The 17,547-nt window shown below is 47.2% G+C and overlaps 1 protein-coding gene across 5 annotated transcripts in view; it reads right to left on the bottom strand.

The window, feature by feature from the left end:
• RNF216 (ring finger protein 216) overlaps nt 1-17,547 on the bottom strand; it is a 121,104-nt gene that overhangs the window by 25,184 nt on the left and 78,373 nt on the right. The window lies entirely within an intron of this gene.

Below are 17,547 nucleotides of genomic sequence, written 5' to 3'. Positions count from 1 at the left end.
ATGGACTGGAATGGGTGAATTTAACTCAGATGATCATTGTATCTACTACTATGGGCAGGAATCCCTTAGAAGAAATGGAGTAGCCATCATGGTTAACAAGCGAGTCAGAGATTGGATACAATCTCAAAAATGATAGAATGATCTCTATTCATTTCCAAGGCAAACCATTCAATATCACGGTAATCTAAGCCTATGCCCCAACCAGAAATGCTGAAGAAGCTGAAGTTGAACGGTTCTATGAAGACCTACAAGACCTTTTAGAACTAACACCCAAAAAAGATGTCCTTTTCATTATAGGGGACTGGAATGCAAAAGTAGGAAGTCAAGAAACACCTGTAGTAACGGGCAAATTTGGCCTTGGAATACGGAATGAAGCAGGGCAAAGGCTAATAGAGTTCTACCAAGAGAACGCATTGGTCATAGAAAACACCCTCTTCCAACAACACAAGAGAAGACTCTACCCATGGACATCACCAGATGGGCAACACCGAAATCAGATTGATTATATTCTTTGCAGCCAAAGATGGAGAAGCTCTATACAGTCAGCAAAAACAAGACCAGGAGCTGACTGTGGCTCAGATCATGAATTCGTTATTGCCAAATTCAGACTTAAATTGAATAAAGTAGGGAAAACCACTAGACCATTCAGGTATGACCTAAATCAAATCCCTTATGATTATACAGTGGAAGTGAGAAATAGATTTAAGGGACTAGATCTGATAGACAGGGTGCCTGATGAACTATGGATGGAGGTTTGTGACATTGTACAGGAGACAGGGATCAAGACCATTCCCATGGAAAAGAAATGCAAAAAAGCAAAATGGCTGTCTGAGGAGGCCTTACAAATAGCTGTGAAAAGAAGAGAAGCGAAAAGCAAAGGAGAAAGGGAAAGATATTCCCATTTGAATGCAGAGTTCCAAAGAATAGCAAGGAGAGATAAAGATAAGAAAGCCTTCCTCAGCGATCAATGCAAAGAAACGGAGGACAACAAAATGGGAAAGACTAGAGATCTCTTCAAGAAAATTAGATACCAAGGGAACATTTCATGCAAAGATGGGCTTGATAAAGGACAGAAATGGTAGGGACCTAACAGAAGCAGAAGATATTAAGAAGAGGTGGCAAGAATACACAGAAGAACTGTACAAAGAAGAGCTTCACGACCCAGATAATCACCATGGTGTGATCACTCACCTAGAGCCAGACATCCTGGAATGTGAAGTCAAGTGAGACTTTGTAGGACATGATTATTGGTCTGACTTTTATCCTAAGAGTGCTAGGAGGAGTCAAAGGTGTCAAGCATGGAAGTAACACAAGCAGGTTGCTGATTTTAAAAGATGATTCTGTGTAACAGCATTTCTAAAACAAAAAAGGTGGTGGTGGGAGAATACAGTGATATACAAAAATCAACCTGAAAGGATACCCAAGAATTGGTAGTACTGATTATCCTGAGTGGCTGGAAAGTGGGCTGTGGGCTCCTTGAATCATATATTACATAAATGCACTACCTAATTGAAACATAAAAATTTTAAAAAAGAAACAGAATGGACTGCATGAAGAACTGAGAACCTGAATAGCTCTTCCTCATAAAAAGGCTTCAATCAAGGGATGGGGTGGGGGTGGGGTTGAGAGGAGCTGGTCAGAGATTGTCTGTTAAATGCTGTTGCTTCCAAAGGGTCCTGATGCTGTCTGGTCTATTATCTACATCTGTCAGCAAACAGAAGCTAAGTCGGTAGTGACTTCATTATTATACACCCAAACATAAAGCAGCACAAAACCCATTTTTAAAAGACCTTGTGTCTGACTATTCTAGGAAACTGGAGGATAAACAACCGCTGGAGAACAGATGAGCTGGTATCTAGACCCTAACCTTCAAACAATACCAACCTAGCCACCCACCAGGAACAACAGCTTGAAAACAATGCATAGCATCCAGAGAGTGCTTTCCAGCACTCCTGGTGACCCAGTTATTAATTCATGGGACCTTCTTCACAGGGAAGAACCCACCTTCTAGGTGAGGCACAGGTCCACAACAGTAAGGTGACCCGGCCAAGCTGAGTCAGCTGTGAGTGAGGGGCCACCATGGAGCCACTGCTCACTTCCAACATCACAGTGGCTCTCCTATGGGTCCATGTGTGGATTTTCAGACATGTTCTTCTCACTGAAGGGATCAGGGGTTTCAACGAATAAAATGAAATGTCTTTTGAAGAGACTAGAAACCCACAGTTAAAATATGACAAGCAAATAGCAGGCTGGGTGGATTTTACATTTGGAGCTTTCTCTGATGTTTCTTCACAACGTACCCTTTCTTCTAAGCACAGTGTGCGTTTTACTAAGAGGTAATCCTCTCAAGTACAGCTAGGCTTTGTTCCTAAATGCAACAAATGCTTAAACAGTATTAGAAGGAATGTTCTGGAACACTTCTAATGTGAAGATAGTCAAAAAAAAAAAAAGAAGATAGTCAATTCTTCAAAGTAAGGTTAATGAAAGTCCCAAGGACCATTTGTAAGGCAGAGTACACTGCTGACAAGGAACTTCAAAACACGCAGGATGTGCACATCCTGGTTCTCAAATCTAATCAGGGAGACTCTCCATCACCCTTGTGCATTTCAGATCAGGAGGAAGCAGCTGAATTCATCACCATCGCAAACACACAGAGAAGTCAGCCCCTTCCTTTTTGATGAGGAAGGAATGCACATACTGGTTACCTTGTTAAGGAGCAGCTACCAGTCCGTGTTCCTCATGGTATCAGGGAGATTTCTGGTTAAGCTTTTATGCTGCCCTTTAGCGCTTAAGATGCCTCAAGGTGATCTGCCTATTCATTAAGGTCTTAACTCTGCACTATAAAGAAAGCACTCAATGGCTCCTGTTCATCCATTTTCTGCTGCTTAAATGTTTAACAGGTAAGGCAGAAGATCACGTTTAGTTTCAGATGACCCTGTCAGGGAGCTGACATTTCTTCATAGAAACAGCTTTCTCAAAGGTAGCAGACAGTGTCCCAGGTCATCATCTACATGTAGCAGGGCCTCCTGCTGCTGGCAAAGAACCTGAGAGAGGAGACCAAGGGTGACAAGGGTCCAAGTCACCAGACTCAGCGCTCTGTGCTCGCCCTGGCCCCAGGCCTGCTCTGAAGTTGCTACGTTCCTTGTCACTCTGCATCTTACCTGCCTGACTCCAGCTCTGTCTCAGAAGCAGAACAGAGTATAAGCTGCTCCCTTACTTCTGAACTGTTCCTTCAGGGAAACTTCCAGACTTACTCTCCTGGGGAGAGATGTCGCAAGCCTAAGATATGGGGCATGGGGCTGTGGCCAATTCAAATAGAATCTCTGAATTCCAGGTCTCTGCTCTGCCATCTCAGGTACTCAAAAAATGATGGGGCTGTAAATCCTCAGAACTCTTAAATAAAAGCTGAGGTCTAGGCATGTGGCCATTCACAGATGCTCGGCATACTCTAGAAGCCACAGGGCTGTGGGCATTCAGGCCACATGTGTCTTCCAGTTGTGAAAGTCACTGGTTCTCCCCACCTCAAGACCCAAGTGACACAGGGATAATACTAGCCAAATCCAGTCAGAGTTTCATAGTAAGACAGAAAAGCAGACAATGAGATGGATGCTAGAACCCTGGCAATCAATCAAGCTTGGCAAGGTCAAAGCTTGGGCACAACCAGTGGGCTTTCCTTCCTGTCACTAAGGGGATTTGCGAAGTTCTATTTTCTCTATGGTAAGGATGCCGAGGAAGTTAGATACATGAGCAAACCAAGTACAGCACAGTGGAGGTAAGTACAATAGTGTACACACGTGTGCGCGTGCACACACACAGGCACGTGAGAGATGGCAGAGTAGGGGGAGGGGTGAAGTCAGACAAGGATTCTCTGAGGAGCTGGCATCTTCATGGGACTGAATAAAACCAGTATTATGAGTGATGAGAACACACAGGCAACCAATATCCCTTTGGATTGACATCTTTTAGTGAGGCGCCCTTCCCAGCTACAACAGCCTAAAGTATGTAAAATGTGTGAACCAGGGACTTCCCTGGTAGTCCAGTGGTTAGGACCCCATGCTTTCACTTTTGAGGCCATGGGTTCAATCTCTGGTCAGGGAACTAAGATCCCATAAGCTGCACCGCACGGCCAAAAAAAAAAAAAGTAGAACGAGACTCTCAAGCATTTCAACTATCAAACATATTCAATGTGCTAATATTTTAATAAGCATGAAAGCTTTTCTTATCATTAAATTAAAACAAATTTTAAACGAAAATTATTTAAAAGTATTTATTTCATCCTACCCGTTAAAACTTTCTATATTTATATTTTGCAATGTATGTTACAACAGTAGTACAAATACATAACTTATAAATAAGTAAACACACACTCTAGGGGGAATTCTGCTGTATACATTTTTTTTCCCCCGACAGAGAGAGCAATCACAAAGTCATACATCTATTGCTCTAGAGCTCGGACAGTCATGGAAGAAGGGAACTAGACAGGGCAGCAATCTGCCTGGGCTTGCATTTCTAAAAGCTCTGACAGACTGAAGAGGCTGAGACAAGAGGCAGGAAGACAGTTAAGCAGAAACTGGAAGAGTCTGCGGGACTGGGTTGCTGGAAACATGGACTTGGATCAAGTGTTGCAGAAGGAGAAGCAGATCTGAGTGAGGGTGGGTGGTAGAGGTGAGAATACAAGTTTAATTTTAGACTAGCTTATTTATTCACTCTCAATATTTGCTGAATTTTTATCATTTGTCAAGGGCTGTATCAGATGCTGGGCATATAGCAATAAGCAAGTCAGACTTCTTGGGGTTTATGTTCTGGTGCAGAAAACATTAAACAAACAGGATATACAGCTACAACTGTGGTAGGGACATTTCAGAGGAAAAGCACTGGGTGCTGAAAGCAGGAGAGTTAAGAATCAGCCCAGGGACCAGGAAAGCCTCTCTGAGGACACGGTGTTGAAGCCGAGCCCTCAGGGATGAACAGAGTGAGCGGATTTGGGGGAAGGGTGCTCTAGGCAGAGGGAGGAGCAGGGGTGAGGGCTCTGGCGTGGGGGCGGGGGACGGCCTGTCTCATCTGCGGGGCAGAGGGAGGTGGCATTAGCTGGAGCCCAAGGGGGAGAGCTGAGAGTGGACAGTGGTCAATCCTGGTGCAGCTGCTGAAGCAGGAGGGAGGCATTTGGAAAGCCAGGCTGATGGGTGGGAAGCGTAATGATCTAATTTACATTTTTAAAAGACCATTCTGGCTGCTCATGGCAGCAGGAGGGATGCCTTGCTAGGCAGCAGGACCCTGCAGGGACACCCCCCCACCCATACCCCAACCCCCATCCCTGCCCAGCACATACAGGACAAGGGCCCTATAAATAACTTGGAGAACAAGCCCTAGAGTCTGGATTCAGTTCTGGGCCTAACTTCTTCCACTGCTGCTGCTTCTGGTAAGTCACTTCAGTTGTGTCTGACTCTGTGCGACCCCATAGATGGCAGCCCACCAGGCTCTGCCGTCCCTGGGATTCTCCAGGCAAGAACACTGGAGTGGGTTGCCATTTCCTTCTCCAATGCAGGAAAAGTGAAAAGTGAAGTCACTCAGTCGTGTCTGACTCTTAGCGACCCCATGGACTGCAGCCCACCAGGCTCCTCCGTCCATGGGATTCTCCAGGCAAGAGTACTGGAGTGGGGTGCCATCGCCTTCTCTGAACTTCCACAGCCCTCTGCAACTTTGTTCCTTAGCCCAGTGGGGCCAGCGATGAGCCTGCAGCAGTGAGGCTGATCTGTGACTGGCAAATGGCTACATGTCTATCATTTCTGATCAGGAATAAGAGGGCCAGTTTCCCTTACATGATTTCAGAAAGGGACTTGACTTTACAAAGGAGATTGTTTTTTCAGCTTTGGCTCTTTAGATGCGTTTCTCGTTGAAATGTCATCTATATGGTAGGGACCATCTTTAAAAAGCATCTCGAACTCAGATATCCCACTCAATGTTTCCCCTGGCTCAAGGTTTCAGACTTATCTTCCGGTACAGGCTGTTCACATACACGTTTTATTCAGTCTTCACAGCAATACTACTTGGCCATTATCCGCCCCTGCCTTTTTCTTTTGGTTAAGTAAATGAGAAAAGGAAGAGAAAACAGAAGAGAGGCAAATTAACTTGCTCATAAGGTTATCGAGCTATGGACTCAAGTCTGCTCAAATCCATTTGTGCTTCCCACTCTACTCTCACTGCCTCCTGGCATGGTGTTGTGAGCAAGAACAGGTCACTGTTCACTGGAAACCCAAGGGCACGAGGGTATGAGACCAGCTCTGAGGTTGCAGTGGGCATTTTATGTAGGGGAAACTGCAGAGGAAGGGTCAGCGAGGTCATGTAGAACCCTGGGCATCAGGGCACCGAGGTGTGGACAACCCAGCTGCAGCTGCACAGGATGCCTGCTTCCCCTGTTTCCTGGAGAGCTGGGAAGGACCCATGAAGAGGCAGGATGGACTAGGAATAAATCTGAGGACACGGTTTCTTAATAATAATGACAGGAATCTGCGAACCACAGGGCAATCCCGGGCTGGACACATGTGAGGAAGTAGCTGCTCCTGCCGCTTTCCGCCAGCTTCATGTCTCAAAGTGTGTCTTGAGATTCCTATTAGATGTACACACATGAGCCTTCCACACCAGAACCAACTACCAACGACCTGGTCCTTCCCTCAACCAGCCCCAGGGCCTTTCCTTACAAATACTTGCCACTCACTTCCCCAAAGGTGGCCAGGACCAGGATAGGTGCAGACCTGCTGCTGACAGTGGCTGAGACCATGACCATCATAACGCTGCTCTGGAGCACTCTGCACTGAGAGGAGTAAGGACACCTCCCCTTTCCCTCCTTCGCCTGAGATCTGCCACGTGGATCAGCACTGTTCTCAGCAATCCATCGGTGAACAAACGAAGTCCCTGCCCTCCTAGAGTCTACATTCTGGGGGTGGGAGTGGGTGGACCACCAAACAGATAAAATGTCCACTCTTTCAGAAGACAAGGAACATCTAGGGAACTAAAGCCAGGTGAGGGGCAGGAGCGCAGGGAGGTGTGCAGAGGCCACGCTGCAGCTCACAGCCGAAGGGCATCTGCTGGAGGAGGGGAAGCAGGACGGGGCAGGAGAGATGCTTAGACAAGCAGCTGTCCAGAGCGCGCCTGTTCTGAGCCAGCACTCGGGCTAGCACGCTGGCCTCCTGCCAGGGCTCCACGCCTGACACTTCAGCCTCGCAAAGCTCTGCCGAGGTGTCCTTTCTTTGCTGGCAACACCTACTCATCAGCTCTCATTTCAAATACTAGGGGTTCCGGGAAACCTGACTGACTCGGTCAGAAGCTGGTACTTTTTCTCTGTACTCCCAGAGCCCTTGGCTCCAACGCTATTACAGCACCTTTAATAGTGCCTCGTGATTATCTGATTGCATCACATCTCCAAGAGGTCAGGCACTCCTTGAAGGCATAGTCGATGCCCTGCTAATCACTACAGACAGGCTTGGAGTGGAGGGTCCATCTATTCAAAAAAGGTCATCCCCCGAGTGCCTGCTATGTGCCACACGGGGATCCACTGGTGACTAGGCCAGCAGAAATCCTGACTGAAAGGAGCCTATCTTCTTCCATACTATGTCTCAATTATCTTCGGATTTCTAGGGCCTTGCACTAGGTCTGACATACACAAGGGGCTGAATGGATGAAAAATTACAGAGATGATGGTGGGCAGACAAAGCACATTCCTCTCCATAAAGAGTTACAAATGTAGCTAGCCTACCCTGTTCTGGGGGCTTCTGCATTTTATGTGGGAAAAGGCACACGAAACCTCCAGGTAAACTGATCTCTTCTCCAAAGAACTCTATCCCATCTTTTTCTTTAAAATTACACAAAATGTGGTGATGGTTTTACAACAAAGTCAAGTTACATGTGGGGCAACTTCAAGTTAGTCCATCAAAGTTTATGCCTTAAGGATATGGGTTATCCTTTCCCACTGCATTCCTTTCTTGGCTCCTTAAAACCCTTCCCCAACCGAATGCACAAAACTTACAGATAGGTTATTACCAAGAAGTTAATGGCCAAATGCCTGCAGAAGGTGCTTGAGAAAGTACTGCATGTATTTAAAGTAAGATATTCTTGGTCAATTTTCTCCTATAGCTTCAATATGTGGAAACGGATCTCTCTTCATTTCCAATGAAAGGAGCTTCACCAAGTACACTGCCTGCGAGAGCCTCTAGTTCAGAGGGATTAGGACTCAAATCACAGCCAGTCAGGCTCTTCCCAGGGGGTCTGGAAGGTCAGTGACCACCTGAGGTCAGATCACAGGTTCCTCCTGCCCACCCCTCACCCCAACAAGACAAGTCCAGCCTGCCTGGGCCTAATTTTCTTAAGGATGAACAAAATTCAAACATTAATTCTTTTGGTGATGTCTTGTAATTACGGGATTACATCATGCCTCTACAAGAAGCCAAGCTCTCCTAGAAGATGTCTCTCTATCCTTCAAATTAAATAATCTGAGACAGAAGAACCTTTTGATTTTTGAATGTAGAAATTAAAATCTGGGTGTGGCCAGGCAACAGCTCTGGGCAACATTACTGCAGAATGGGCTTTCTGGGGAAGATTCCATAGTGTTCCTTTTTTTTGATGGACACACACACACACACACACACACAAAACTATGGGAATTTTAAAAAATGTGTGCACTGGATGCACACCCTACCACTTCTATGCACAGAAGGAGATTCTGAAAAAAGAAATCTCCCAATCTCATTCCTGCAGCTTAGAAGGAAGCCAAACACCCCTTTTCTTCAGATTCACCAAGATCAGGTGACAATCAGACCAGGCGGTTCATATCTGGTTTCTGTGCTGCTGCTGACCCCTAGGGACAGGAAGCTGTAAAGGTGCGGAGACTTGCAGAGACAGCTGGGCTGTCTGGAGAGCGCCGGGTGTGCTCAGTTGGGTCCGACTCTGCAACCCCATGGATGGTAATCCACCAAGCTCCTGTTTGTGGAATTTTCCAGGCAAGAATACCAGAGTGAGGTTGCCAATTCCTTCTCCAGGGGATCTTCCCTAGGAGAGGGTAACATAAACCCTGACTGGGAAAGGCCATTATGCCAAGGCCATGGCTGTCTGCTTTTTACTGTACTACACAGCCAGGACTTCTAAGAAACGGTGGGATGTAATGTAAATTTAAATTACTCTCGGGTGTCCAGGAATAATAGAAGTCCAATTTTACCTTTATTGAAATAACCACAAAAATACCAATTTCCTCATATCATTAATAGTTATTCAAGTATGACTTTCTCTAGAATGTCCACTTAACAGAACCCTGGGGACAATATAAGCAACACCCATGGCAATACCAGCCACTAAGTCACTTCAGTCGTGTCCGACTCCGTGCGACCCCATAGACGGCAGCCCACCAGGCTCCCCCGTCCCTGGGATTCTCCAGGCAAGAACACTGGAGTGGGTTGCTATTTCCTTCTCCAATGCACAAAAGTGAAAAGTGAAAGTGAAGTTGCTCAGTCATGTCCGACTCTTCGTAACCCCATGGACTACAGCCTACCACGCTCCTCCGTCCGTGGGATTTTCCAGGCAATAGTACTGGAGTGGGTTGCCATTGCCAGCAGGTGCATACTAATATACTCTGATGACTACTCTCAGTAATGGGGAATAAAATGGACAAATACAAGTCGCCCACCTTTCCAGAAGTTACTGAGGGAAAGGTCACCATATGTCATATAAGTAAAACACACAGTGAGACAAGATTATAGGTGCTCAGGAGGAAAATATGGTGCTGGATTGCAGAGAGGGCTGCTGTTCATAATTTGAAAGTGGGTGGCAGGGGAAGGCTTCTCTGAGAAGGTGTATTTAAGCAAAGACCTAAGAGAGAAGAGAAAGTAGGCTTTGTGATGTCTGGGGGAAGGAATTCCAGGCCATGGGAACAGCAAGGAGGGAGGTGGAAAGGCTAGTGAGCTGAAAGAAGGGCGGGGTGTCTGGGGCCCGTCAGATAGTGATAAGGACTCTGGCACGCACCCAGAATAAAAAGGTTAAAGAGTGTTCTCTGAAAAAGGACTTAAGTGAGTGGAGTCCTCAAACCCCCTCCACTGGCCCCCTCCCCTGGCAAGCTCACAGGTCTTGGAGCCACACCTCCACCTGGGCCCCAGGTCTCTCAGGCCTCATGCTGTGCTCACAGCTTTGAAAGGGCGGGCGGGCAGAGGCTGTGACTAAGCCCTGCCCAAAGGGCTCTGTTCACAGCAGACGTGAAACACAAGGCAAGTCTGGGGAACCAGCTCCTCACAGCTATGATTCATACAACAATGGACTAGAATCCATTGGTGGGTTATGAAATTATTTTAGTAAAATACAGTAAGTGGATTTTAAAAAACAAAAACTAGAACAGAAAAGATACAAGAGTGCATTCCATATACCAGGTATTTATTTCGTAAAACTACTGCTTTGGTTATACATATATATGTTTATGTATGCATTGATTTTATGGTTAAATACATTCCTACTATAAGTCACAGTCAAAACAATCTGAAAGCCATCAACTTAGGATTCAGTCAGTCATTCATCCATCCAAACACCAAAAAGCTTCTTTAGAGGATGACTTACAGATGCACTGTAAACCAGAAAAGCAGAGAACCCAGGCCCCGCCACGCAAGCCTGAGCAGGAATGAAGGCCACCTGGGCACCTCTCCCCCCGAGTCTGGTACAGCCGCAGGCGGGGAGGTGTACGAAGCTGGGCTTCAAGACCAGGCAGAGGCGGCGCCGGAAGGTCTGAGCACAGGAGGAAGGAGGGGCCTCAGGCCCAGGCCGCTCAGCGGAAGGGCCGAGTCTGAGGTGGGTGGGGTTCCAGGGGGCACTGTGTACAGCTGGCAGCGGTCCCAGCACCAGGGACAGGACTCAGGGTTCACAACACCCTTGGTGGACACTGGACAGGATGGCTCACAAAGGTCTCTGGTCCTGGCCTTCTGCCTGAGGAGCAGAAGTTTCCAAAGAGGGAGGCCCTGCATTACCCTCGCTGTGGCCTGTGTCTCCCGAAGGCAGCTTGGCTGCTCCCTGAGCCTGTACCGCCCCCTCCTTCCCCCCCACAGAGGTTCACACGCTAGCAGAGGAGCCCGTGAGCTGAATGTAACTGTCGTAAAATGAACAGCCATCCCCAAAGAGGCCTGGGCTGACAGCTGTGCTGCGCAGGTCAGCCAGGCTCTAGGACAGGGAAGGCGTTGACTAGAAGCCTCACCTTCTCAGACGCTGAACCTAACAGAAGAGAATGCAGACAAATACCTGCTCTTTCATGAGGAGAGGATTTCTTAAACACATCCCCAAAAGCGTACACAACAAAGGTGCACTGAGTGAACTGAGTAGTTTCATCCTAGGGAAGACACCGCAGACAGGGTAACTAACAGATGCGTGACTGACTAGGAGAAGATATCTGGAACACTTAAAACTGAAAGCAGATTAATATCTAGAGCGTACAGAGAACCAGCAAAAATTGGGAAGTAAAAAAATAAATCTGATATAAAAATGGGTTAAAGATATGAGAACGGAGAAGTGCAACTTTAAAAGTTACCAAAGATAGATGACCAACAGGCACATGAAAAGATGCTCAACATCACTATTAGAGAAATGCAGATCAAAATTACAACGAGGTATCACCTCACACCGGTCACAATGACCATCATCAAGTCTACAAATAATAAACGGTAGAGAGGGTGTGGACAAAAGGGAACCTTCCTACACTGTTGGAGGGAAGGTAAATTGATACAGTCTCTATAGGGAACAGAATGGGGGTTTCTCAAGAAACTGAACAAATAGTTATCACATGATCCAGCAATCTCACTCTTGGGCATACATCCAGAAAAGACAGGAACTTTTACTTTGAAAAGATACACGCACCCCCAAGGTTCACAGCAGCACTATTTACAAAAGCCAAGGCATGGAAGCGACCTAAGTGTCCGCCAGCAGATGGGCGGATAAAGAAGTGGTGCACACACACATATACAATGGAATACTACTCAGCCATAAAAAGAATGAAATAATGCCATTTGCAGCAACATGAATGAGAAGAGCCATTTTCACTTTTTAACCATTTGGGATGAACTTCTTAAGAGTGAAGAGGACACAATTCACCCTTTTGTTGGTAACTCGCATTATGGTCTCAGTGTATGCCAGTCGCTCTGAGCTGTTACCAGCAAAGCCACAGGCGTCTACCACAGCCATCCCTACCCTACCCGAGGGCTGCTGGGCCCTTGGAGTCCTCACGTTTGTTTTGGCCAGATGGTTTTTTCCTTACTGCTGTTTCGATGACTGTCCCACGTACTCCTCCTTTCTCCCCTTCTATGGTTAAGGAGCTGAAGACTAGATAACGAAGCATTGCAGAACTGAGTCTCACGTAAAAATAGATTAATCTGAAGGTTGATCTCCAGGATGAGCCCTGGAGGACAGAGCACGCAGGCTGGGATGTTAACTATCTTGGAGGCTTCAAAGGCTATTCTGATTAGCTCCTGCCACTATTTCAGTATGGAAGATGAAAAAAGGCAGCAGTGGGAAATTCTTCTCAAAAATGGTAATGATTATGAAATTTGCCCTGGCTTGACCTTACGGTCCTTTACCAGCCAGATAATCCTTGCCTACTGGGCCAACACTGTATGGCGAGTGGTACCCTCAGTCCCCAGAGACGGGTGCGAGGGGCTGCAGGGATACCAGGTCAACACCCCCGACTCCGTGTTCAGTTTCCCTGAGGGTGGAGCTTCCAGACCATACAGACCAACACCAGTCTTTAGATATCAGGCTGAAGAAGAAAAGTTCCCACGTCTTCTCGTTTTACCAGAAAAGCTTCTCTGACCAGAACATCTTTAGTCAGTTCTCATTAATAGGCTTTCTCACAAAACCCAACCCATGAGACTAGTGCAGTTGGAGAACAGGTATGTTACAATCTTTTTAGATTTAGATGCAGGTCTCATCATAGTCATCTGAATATTTTAGGATCCATGGTTTATGAGAAGTTGTCAGTGTACTCTTATGAAACCCTTGTCAAGAAAACAAGACCTAAAAAGAAAGACATTACAGAGACGTAGTATCTGCAACTCTAACAACAAATGATGTTTCCTGATGGGATTAATCAAGTGGAGTCTGGACTTATCTATATTCCCATATTTGATGAACTAGCAAATGGGGACATTATTGTAATCATGCTGTTTTCCCCCCAGGACTCAAGAAGAATGGAGTTATTCCTGAAGAAAACAGAAGAGATTTAGATTTTATGTGGTGGATTTGGGGAGTTCTTGGTGGTGTGGTTTGAACTCGTTAGGCTAGGAGCTTGGGGAGAGTTGGGGCTGGAGTCCAGATGTGGAAGGCTCTGGCATGCAGAAGGAATTTAAGACAGCCTGGATGAGGTCACCCCGGGCAAGTGGGGACAAACACGAAGGGGCAGAGGTCAGAGTCCCGGGGTGCTCCAGGGGTGGCGACCAGGGCACAGAGGGGGAAACAGGAAGCTTCTGAGTGGTGGGGCCTTTAAGGTGAGTAGACTGGGTTTCTTAAATGGAAAGATGACGGATGAAAGAGAGTGGGTAAGACGGCTATGCTTGGGGGGCTGGCAGTCGCTCTTTTGGGCTAGTTGACAGCACCACAGCCAGCTCTCTCTGCCGGAGTATCGACACACATCCTACTTGCGTTTCTCTCTGGTGAAGTCTTGCACAATTCATGACAGAATTTCTGGCATTCTGTAGTCCTACAGGGATAGAAATCCAAAGCCCTGTAGTGTCAGGCTTCCTGGAACCAAGAACTGGCTCAACTCTGAGCCCCATTCACCACTAGATAACACTCAGATAATCCCTGGCTCACATTCTGTTCATTATTGATGCCTTAGCACTGCATCATTCACATAATGTAAGACCCCACGTTGGTAGCAGCGTCCTGGCTGCTACAAATTTTAGCTCCAATTTACAGCAAAGGACTCCTCTGGATACCCTCGGCGATACCCGCACTACCGTCCAGCACAGCTGGGCTGAAGGCCGGCAGTCAGGCCCCAGGGTGTATGAGGAAGGAGGACAGCCTCCACACAGCTGTTCCAACTGGCAGTTATAGCTCCTCTGACCATTTCTGGTAACGAGATTGGTAATGATTTCTGGAAAAGCTGGGAGGAGAACAGGTTCCTGGAGGGGCGGCGGGGGTAGGGTGGGGACAGCCAGATCGCATCGGAGAGGACAGGGCGTGACAACTCCTGGGCCGACTACTTCTGGGGCCACCGCCTCCCCGCATACCCTCTGCACATCGGCATCGCTCCATTTTCTTGCTCACCTCTCTGCTGACCCCTCAATCCCACTCTTTCTCCAGTGGCGCTCACTTCCCCTCACGGAGTGGACTTTTATAAGGAAGCAGAGGTCACGCATGAGCGTTCCCCTGTGGAGGCTGCTGTCCCCTTGAATGTGGCCCCCACTCACTCCTTTTTGGACCCCTCGGGACAATGAAGTCTCTCTAGTTTCCTTTTTCTTCCTTTTCCCTGAGACAGACACACAGACTTGCTCTATTGGAGATTTTATGGCTTACCATGCTGGGTAGACAGACTGGAGAAAAAAAATGACATACAGGAAGTTATTTCAGAAACTCCAGTAAAAAAGAAAATGATGTGGTTTCAGGTATACTTCCAGGCTGGTAACTGGAAAGTCCCATTGGATTTTCCTCCACTTTTAAAGCTCAAGGCCCGCCCCACCTGTTGCCCCAGGTGAAAGGAATAAAGACAACAGCGTAGCAGAACGTTTGGAGAATAAAAGGAAGCGTCTGTTGCTATTTACTGCGATGGGCAGTCTTTTCTCAAATATGACCACTCTTCAGATCTCCCTGGAGGAGCACAAGGATTCACAAGCAAATGCAGCACCTCCGGTGGGTGCCTGGCCTGCACAGGCTCTCCTACGGCTGACCCCCAGTGGGGCTCCACTTCTCCCTGGCTCCTCTCCCCTTTGCTATGTGTGTTTCTAACTCCCTGGTTATTAGAGAGCGCCAGCGCATCCGGATGCTCCTCGGGGCTTGTTTTCTACATCAGCACATAGTCAGTTAGCACAATTCAGTCGCTCAGTCGTGTCTGACTCTTTGTGACCCCATGAACTGCAGCACACCAGGTCTCCCTGGTCTATCACCAACTCCCGGAGCTTATTCAAACTCATGTCCATTGAGTCGGTGATGCCATCCAACCATCTCATCCTCTGTCGTCCCCTTCTCCTTCTGCCCCCAGTCCCTCCTAGCATCAGGGTCTTTTCCAATGAGTCAACTCTTTGCATGAGGTGGCCAAAGTACTGAAGTTTCAGCTTTAGCATCACTCCTTCCAAGGAACACCCAGGACTGATCTCCTGTAGGATGGACTGGTTGGGTCTCCTTGCAGTCCAAGGGACTCTCAAGAGTCTTCTCCAACACCACAGTTCAAAAGCATCAATTCTTCGGCGCTCAGCTTTCTTTATAGTCCAACTCTCACATCCATACATGACTACTGGAAAAACCATAGCTTTGACTAGACGGACCTTTGTTGGCAAAGTAATGTCTCTGCTTTTTAATATGCTGTCTAGGTTGGTCATAGCTTTTCTTCCACAGAGCAAGCACCTTCTAATTTCATGGCTGCAGTCACCACTGGCAGTGATTGTGGAGCCCAAAGTCACAGCACATAGTGCCCTGTGGGTATGTCTCTTTTTTTGTTCCTAAGGTTTGCAGGGCAGATTCTATGCTGACATCATCCACTTAAAAAATCTACTAAGTACCCACTGGGGGCCAAGCAGAGGGCAAAGTAACATCAGCAGTGCTTGCTTGAAGTTATCAAACTATGTGTTCTCTTTAGGCATCACACTCTGCCTAAACCCTCCTCTGTGGACCCTGTAGTACTCTGCCTGCGCTACACCTGACCACAAAACTCTTTTCTTTAGAGCTCGGGGTCTTCCTTCTTCACTGCCCAGGGAGAGGATGGCCATTTATAAACATCTCGTGTGCCCACAGCCATACGGTCAGCTCCTTGAAAAGGGATAGGAATCAATGGCACCACATACTCGCAAAGGTTTTTGGAACGATTTTCTTCCAAAGAACCCAGAGTTTTCCCAAATTCTGTACATCCTAAAGAGACAGAAGGCTCACTGTTTTCCTGAAAAGGAAGGAGCAAACAGTGGTAAACAGATGAAAGGGTGCTGTCACCTCTGATCTCCACGGGCATTTTCGCATTCCCTCTTCCTGTTCTGCTATCAACCAGGGGTGCGATCAGGGCTGCTTGATTCGGACGAAGCAGGTTAAGAAAGCCCAGAGGGACGTGGCGTGCTGACGTGCTGCTGGTGCTGGAAGGAAGGCTCTCTCCTCAGACTCCGCTGGAGGCAGTCCCCCGCCCTTCTTTACTGGTTCACACAGCAGGCTTGCACGGAGGGTCTGCTGCCGGGCTAGGCGCTTCTCACACTCTCATTAAAACAACCAAACAACGCCCCCTTCAGAGGAAACAGCTCAAGTGGGCTTTCAACCTTTCCCTCCTTGCTCATAAGTGTGACAGAAAGGAAGGCCTCTCTTGGGCCCAAGCAACATGACTGAATACAAGCATCAGAAAAAGGAGGAAGAAACGTCACTCGACACAAGGTCGTGGTGAAAAAAATGCAAGTGGAAGAGTTCCAACTCACGAGGCACGGGAACAGGAAAAGGAGACCTGTCTCGATGCAGAAACAACCAATGCAGTCTCCCTCCCAATGCTGCACGCCCTCCACACTCCCACTTCACATGCTTTGGCCACTCCAGTTATGGTGTAAATTCTTTCAAATATTTCTGTTACAGCAAACAGTAGAACACTATGTATTTGGTTAGCACGCCAACCATCTAATGTCTCCAGGCACTGTTATCCTTAGACCCCTACTGACATGCCCACATGGCTCTTTATTCAAACTGAAAACTAGTCCTCTCCCTTAGGAACAAGAGCAGTTTAATCAATGATTTTTAGTTCTGTGGGACAGAATACTATAAAGGACATCAGAGAACACTTTAATGCAGACGAGTGGCTAGATGGCTTCCTCCGGGGATGGTTACCCAGTTACTTGCTCCTCAGAGGAGCAGCAGCACCGTCTTTCCCGGGAGCGTGTCAGAAAGGCAGAACGTCAGGCTCCACTCGAGACTTACCAAGCAGATCTGCGTTTTGACAGGGTTACTAAGTGATGTGAATACACAGTAAAGTCTGAGAAGGCCAGACCTCTCCTTACACAGGTCTTGGTTTTGCTGATTCTTTTGATACTTCTGCTCAGACAAGAAAGTATCAGGTAATCTGAGTTCTTTAGGACATCAGTTTTCACCACTGGCAACTTTTAGGGAAGCTGACTATATACATTATCCATTCTTTTCAACATGGCTATGGAGAGTAGCAGAGTATACTCCATGCTCATGAAATTATCACTTCGTCTTGTTGAGTGAAAGGCCATCAAAACATGTAACAGCAGGGGACAAAGCCGCATGAGAGAGTGAGGTGAGGGCGGGGCCAGCAGTGAGGCCTGCAGGCCTTTATGTCTGTAAATCAGGGTCTGAAAGTATCACATTTGCTAAATATTCTGCTGAAAACGAGATGGT

Source organism: Bubalus kerabau, chromosome 23, assembly GCF_029407905.1.
Source record: "Bubalus kerabau isolate K-KA32 ecotype Philippines breed swamp buffalo chromosome 23, PCC_UOA_SB_1v2, whole genome shotgun sequence".
Taxonomy (NCBI): Eukaryota; Metazoa; Chordata; class Mammalia; order Artiodactyla; family Bovidae; genus Bubalus; species Bubalus kerabau.
This window is presented reverse-complemented; position numbering and strand designations above follow the sequence as displayed.